Below are 6,943 nucleotides of genomic sequence, written 5' to 3' on the forward strand. Positions count from 1 at the left end.
GGAGTAATAGCCATTAAATGGTGGAATTAAACAAGTTGATATAAACGTCTGCCATGTAAACTGACAATATGGGTCAGCTATTGTCATCGGATTTTCTCCTTTTTTTTCAATTAACCATTTTTTTCAATTGAAGTATAGTTAATGTATAATATGTTAGTTTGAGGTATACAGCAAAGGAAATCAATTATATATGTAATATACCATATACCATATATAAATACATATTCTTTTTTCAGAGGGTTTTCTCCTTTCATCATAAAGATGTCATTATTCTGTTCTAACTCACTTGTCATTTTTTTTTTCCAGAGAAAAACTTGGCTTTCATTTCTTGCTCCTTAACAGCCACGGGGCCTCTGAACATCAGGTGCTTCTTCACAAACGTCATCAGCTCATCCATCTTGCTAGAAAGGAGACAAATACAAAGCTTTGAAGACCAAAACTCAACATATAATGTCATATTATTTATACTTCTGACAGTTCCAATTTTTGTCTTATTCTTTCTTATCACCCACACTCTTCTTTGGCTTCTTGCCTTGAACTTTTTCCTCTACTATGTCACTACTTAGCACCATCTCCAATATCTCTACTTCCCTTCTACCCAAATTTTTCTGCATAGTTATTAATAACATTTTTTTTATTTTCCCACTGTACAGCAAGGGGTCAAGTTATCATACATGTATACATTACAATTACATTTTTCCCCCACCCTTTCTTCTGTTGCAACATGAGTATCCAGACAAAGTTCTCAACGCTACTCAGCAGGATCTCCTTGTAAATCTATTCTAAGTTGTGTCTGATAAGCCCAAACTCCCGATCCCTCCCACTCCCTCCCCCTCCCATCAGGCAGCCACAAGTCTTCTTCTCCAAGTCCATGATTTTCTTTTCTGAGGAGATGTTCTTTTGTGCTGGATATTAGATTCCAGTTATGAGTGATATCATATGGTATTTGTCTTTAGTCTTTCTGGCTCATTTCACTCAGTATGAGAGTCTCTCATGAGTTCCATCCATGTTGCTGCAAATGGCATTATGTCATTCTTTTTTATGGCTGAGTAGTATCCCATTGTGTATATATACCACCTCTTCCAAATCCAATCATCTCTTGATAGACATTTGGGTTGTTTCCATGTCCTGGCTATTGTGAATAGTGCTGCAGGTGCATGTGTCTCTTTTAAGTAGAGTTTTGTCCGGATAGATGCCCAAGAGTGGGATTGTGGGGTCATATGGAAGTTCTATGGATAGATTTCTAAGGCATCTCCAAACTGTTCTCCATAGTGGCTGTACCAGTTTACATTCCCACCAACAGTGCAGGAGGGTTCCCTTTTCTCCACAACCCCTCCAGCGCTTGTTATTTGTGGATTTATTAATGATGGCCATTCTGCCTGGTGTGAGGTGGTATCTCATGGTAGTTTTGATTTGCATTTCTCTTATAATCAGTGATGTTGAGCATTTTTTCATGTGTTTGCTGGCCATCTGTATACCTTCTTTGGAGAAATATCTATTCAGGTCTTTTGCCCATTTTTCCATTGATTGATTGGCTTTTTTGCTGTTGGGTTGTATAAGTTGTTTATATATTCTAGAGATTAAGCCCTTGTCAGTTGCATCATTTGAAACTGTTTTCTCCCATTCTGTAAGTTGTCTTTGTTTTCTTTTGGGTTTCCTTTGCTGTGCAAAAGCTTTTCAGTTTGATAAGGTCCCATGGGTTTATTTTTGCTCTAATTTCTATTGCTTTGACCTGAGAAGATATTCATGATGTTGATGTCAGAGAGTGTTTTGCCTATGTTTTCTTCTAGGAGTTTGATGGTGTCCTGTCATATATTTAAGTCTTTCAGCCATTTTGAGTTTATTTTTGTGCATGGTGTGAGGGTGTGTTCTAGTTTCACTGCTTTGCATGCAGCTGTCCAGGTTTCCCAGCAATGCTTGCTGAATAGACTTTCCTTTTCCCATTTTATGTTCTTGCCTCCCCTTGTCAAAGATTAATTGACCATAGGTGTCAGGGTTTATTTCCGGATTCTCTATTCTGTTCCATTGGTCTGTCTGTCTGTTTTGATACCAGTACCACACTGTTTTGATGACTGTGGCTTTGTAGTATTTGTTGAAGTCTGGGAGAGTTATGCCTCCTGCTTGGTTTTTGTTTCTCAGGATTGCTTTGGCGATTCTGGGTCTTTTGTTGTTCCATATAAATGTTTGGATTGTTTGTTCTAGTTCTGTGAAAAATGTCATGGGCAATTTGATAGGGATTGCATTGAATCTATAGATTGCTTTGGGTAGTATGGCCATTTTTACAATATTGATTTTCCCAATTCAGGAACATGGAATATCTTTCCATTTCTTTGCATCTTCTTTGATTAAAGTTTTATAGTTCTCAGCATATAGGTCCTTTACCTCTTTGGTCAGGTGTATTCCAAGGTATTTGATTTTGTGAGGTGCAATTTTAAAAGGTATCATATTTTCATACTCCTTTTCTAATATTTCATTGCTAGTATATAGAAATGCAACTGACTTCTGAATGTTAATCTTATATCCTGGTACTTTGCTGAATTTATTAATCAGCTCAAGTGGTTTTTGGGTTGAGTCCTTAGGGTTTTCTATGTATAGTATCATGTCATCTGCATACAGTGACAGTTTTATCTCTTCTCTTCCTATTTGGATGCCTTTTATTTCTTTTGTTTGTCTAATTGCTGTGGCCAGGACTTCCAAAACTGCGTTGAAGAGCAGTGGTGAGAGTGGGCATCCCTGTCTTGTTCCAGATTTGAGTGAGAAGGCTTTCAGTTTTTCCCCATTGAGTATTATATTTGCTGTGGGTTTATCATAAATGGCTTTGATTATATTCAGGAATGTTCCCTCTATACCCACTTTGGCGAGGGTCTTGATCATGAATGGATGTTGGACTTTGTCAAATGCTTTTTCTGCATCTATTGAGATGATCATATGGTTTTTGACTTTTTTTTTGTTAATGTGGTGTATGATGTTGATTGATTTGTGTATGTTGAACCATCCTTGTGAACCTGGGATGAACCCCACCTGGTCATGGTGTATGATCTTTTTGATATGTTGTTGGATTCGGTTGGCTAATATTTTGTTGAGAATTTTTGCATCTATATTCATCAATGATATTGGGCGATAGTTTTCTTTTTTGGTGGTATGTCTGTTTGCTTTTGGAATTAGGGTGATGGTGGCATCATAGAATTTCTTTGGGAGTATTCCTTCTTCTTCAAGTTTTTGAAAGTGTTTAAGGAGAATGGGCACCAATTCCTCTTAATATTTGATAGAATTCGCCTGTGAAGACATCTGGTCCTGGACTTTTATTTGTAGGGAGTGTTTTTATGACATCTTCAATTTCATTTCTAACGTTCGGTCTGTTCAGTTGGTCTGTTTCTTCTTGATTCAGTTTTGGCAGGCTGTAAGATTCTAGAAAATTGTCCATTTCTTCCAGATTGTCAAACTTGTTGCCATATAGTTGTTCATAGTATTCTCTTATGGTTTTTGGTATTTCTGCTGTATCCATTGTGATTTCTCCTTTTTCATTTCTAATTTTGGTTATTTGGGTTCTTTCTCTCCTCTTTTTAGTGAGTCTGGCCAGGGGTTTGTCAATTTTGTTCACCTTTTCAAAGAACCAGCTCTTGGTTTTATTAATTTTCTCTATTGTTTTTTGAGTCTCTATTTTACTGATTTCTTCTTTGATCTTTATAATTTCCTTCCTTCTGCTGACTTTAGGACTTCTTTGTTCTTCTTTTTCTAATTCGTTTAGGTGGAGGGTTAAGTTGTCAATTTGGGATCTTTCTTCTTTTTTGAGAAAGGCCTGTATTGTTATAAATTTCCCTCTGAGCACTGCTTTCACAGCATCCCATAGATTTTGAGAGGTTGTGTCTTCATTATCATTTGTTTCAAGGTATTTTTTAATTTCCTTCCTGATTTCCTCATTGACCCATTGGTTTTTTAGTAGCATGTTGTTTAGTCTCCATGTAGTAGGTTTTTTCTCATTTCTTTTCCCATGGTTGATTTCTTTTTTTTTTTTTTTTTTTTTTTTTTTTTGTCTTTTTTGTCTTTTTTGCTATTTCTTGGGCCGCTCCCATGGCATATGGAGGTTCCCAGGCTAGGGGTCGAATCAGAGCTGTAGCCACCAGCCTACACCAGAGCCACAGCAATGCAGGATCCGAGCCACGTCTGCAACCTATACCACAGCTCACAGCAACGCCGGATCGTTAACCCACTGAGCAAGGGCAGGGACTGAACCCACAACCTCATGGTTCCTAGTCGGATTCGTCAACCACTGCGCCACGACGGGAACACCCCATGGTTGATTTCTAATTTCATGGCATTGTGGTCAGAGAAGATACTTGAGATAATTTCTATGCTCCTAAATTTATTGAGGTTAGCTTTGTGTCCCAATATGTGGTCGATTCTTGAGAATGTCCCATGAGCATTTGAGAAGAATGTGTATTCTGATTTTTTTGGATGTAGTGTCCTGAAGATATCAATTAAGTCTAACTTTTCTATTGTTTCCTTTAGGATCTCTGTTGCTTTATTGGTTTTCTGTCTAGAGGATCTGTCCATTGATGTGAGGGGGGTATTAAGGTCTCCTACTATGATTGTATTCCCATCAATATCTCCCTTTATGTCTGTTAATATTTGTTGTATGTATCTGGGTGCTCCTATATTTGGGGCATATATGTTGACGATAGTAACATCCTCTCCTTGGATGGATCCCTTAATCATATTAATAACATTTTAAATGTGTCTCAAACTTGTTACTCCAGGGTGGTGGTAAATACAAATATATGTATTCTTTGTATTTATTTTCAACCAAATCTATTTTCCACAGACCACAGGGACTGGAGCTGAATCAGCATATGCAAAATGCTAACTAAGGACACAGCAGTGCTTATTATAAATGCTAAATAAAATATGGGATGTCAATAGATATTTGCTGAGGTCCTACTATGTGCAGTCCACTAGATTACTGAGATGACTCGGACACATTTCCTGCCCTCAAAGAGCTGATTTGCTCCAGTTTGGGAGTGAAAAACTTGTGACTAAGAAAACATTACACAGGGAGTTCCCATTGTGGTGCAGCGGAAACGAATCTGACTAGTATCCATGAGGATGCAGGTTCCATTCCTGGCCTCATTCAGTGGGCCATGGATCCAGCATTGCCATGAGCTGTGGTGTAGGTCACAGATGCAGCCCAGATCTAGTGTTCGGCTGTGGTGTAGGCTGGCAGCTGTAGCCCCAATTAGACCCCTAGCCTAGGAACTTCCTTATGCCGCAGGTGCAGCCCTAAAAAAAAACAACTAAAATAAAATAGTATAAAGAAACATCACACATATGAACACTTCTCAAATAAATATTTAAAATAATAAAGGCCTTTTAGAAAGAATAATGAATTTCACAGGCTTTGCAATGGAAGTCACTAAAAAAGCATCAGAAGGTGAATTTTCTTTAACAACCTTTAATATTGTAAATATTTGAGATTATGTCATTGTTTCCCAGAAGAGATGAAACCCAGATGATGACTCACTAAAAGTGGAAGTACTTATCAGCTGCATTTGTTTATCCTTTTCTGATCCAGCCTGAGGGTGAAGCAGAGGTTGTATGTGAGTCATGGGATGGGTGACTGTGGTCTCTAACCTGGGTGTTTAATCCTAAGAAAATGTGATGCTGACCAGGGTATTGGGGAGAGAAAGAATTTGCTGGATGGAAAGTGGGATAAAATTCCCTTTAGGATTTTTTTTTTTTTTTTTTTTTGCTTTTTATGGTGGCACCTGCGGCATTCAGAAGTTGCCGGGCTAGGGGTCGAATAGGAGCTACAGCTGCTGGCCTATGCCACAGCCCCAGCAACATGGGATATGAGCCATGTCTGTGACCTACACCATAGGTCATGGCAATGCTGGATCCTTAATCCACTGAACAAGACCAGGGATTGAACCCAAATCCTTGTGGATCCTAGTTGGGTTTGTTAACCACTGAGCCACAAAGGAAGCTCCCCCTTTAAGATTTCTGTTTCAGTCTGTGTTCTTTGTCTTCCTTGATACAGCAGAAACCAACTCTGTCTCAAGCAAAATCACTTAGAAGGTTATTAGGAACTCACAGAATCCACAGGAGGCTGAAGTTCAGGCTCTGAAAACAGGCTGAAATCAAGACTGCTCCAGAGAGTTTGAGGCATGAAAATCACAGCCAAGCTCACTCTACATTCACAGAGCCCAGGGCAAACCTACAAATGGAACCCAGGGCTGTGCCCACATCTCACCCACTTTCTCATTCCAGCAGCAGCCCTATTTCACACCACAAGGGGCCTCTACACACTGGTGAGAACACACAGCCCTCTAAACCTAGCTCTTTCTATATACCACTCTCCCTCCAATACGTGCTCTCGGCTGCCCCTTGAACCAGGAGCACAAACCTCAAGGCTCTGTCTGTCTTCACAAGCTTGGGGCACAGGGGGGCAGGATGCCCAAAATATGGTCTAGAAAGGAGGATATGGGCTCTGGGTGGGGAGAGGTGAAGCCAGAGGAATAAAAGTGGAGTTCTTTGGCCCGGGTTTAGGAAGACACCATCCAATGGTCAAACGTGTCAGCTGTCCTCCCCAGGGCTAGTCCAAGCAAAAGGTCCCACATGAGTTCTTGGGTTTCCAACCAAGACCATGCACAGAAGTGAAGAGGGAATCTTAAAAAAAAAAAAAAAAAAAAAACAGGGCACTGTGGGCAAAGGTAATTGCCCAGATAGTCCTAAAGCAACAAATACTTATGGCTATCGCTTAAGATGTATGACTTTTCAACTCATAACAGCTGTTCCCTCCATGCTAGATCTGGAAGCATGCCCATTACCAATCACACCCAAAAAAGAAAACAAATCTCTATTCAATACTAAATTTTTTTTAGTACACCCATCTAAACGATCAGAGGACAAAAGGGTGTTTTTTGTTTTATTTAATCATTGCTGGCAT

This window comes from Sus scrofa, chromosome 2 (genome assembly GCF_000003025.6).
Source record: "Sus scrofa isolate TJ Tabasco breed Duroc chromosome 2, Sscrofa11.1, whole genome shotgun sequence".
Classification (NCBI taxonomy): domain Eukaryota; kingdom Metazoa; phylum Chordata; class Mammalia; order Artiodactyla; family Suidae; genus Sus; species Sus scrofa.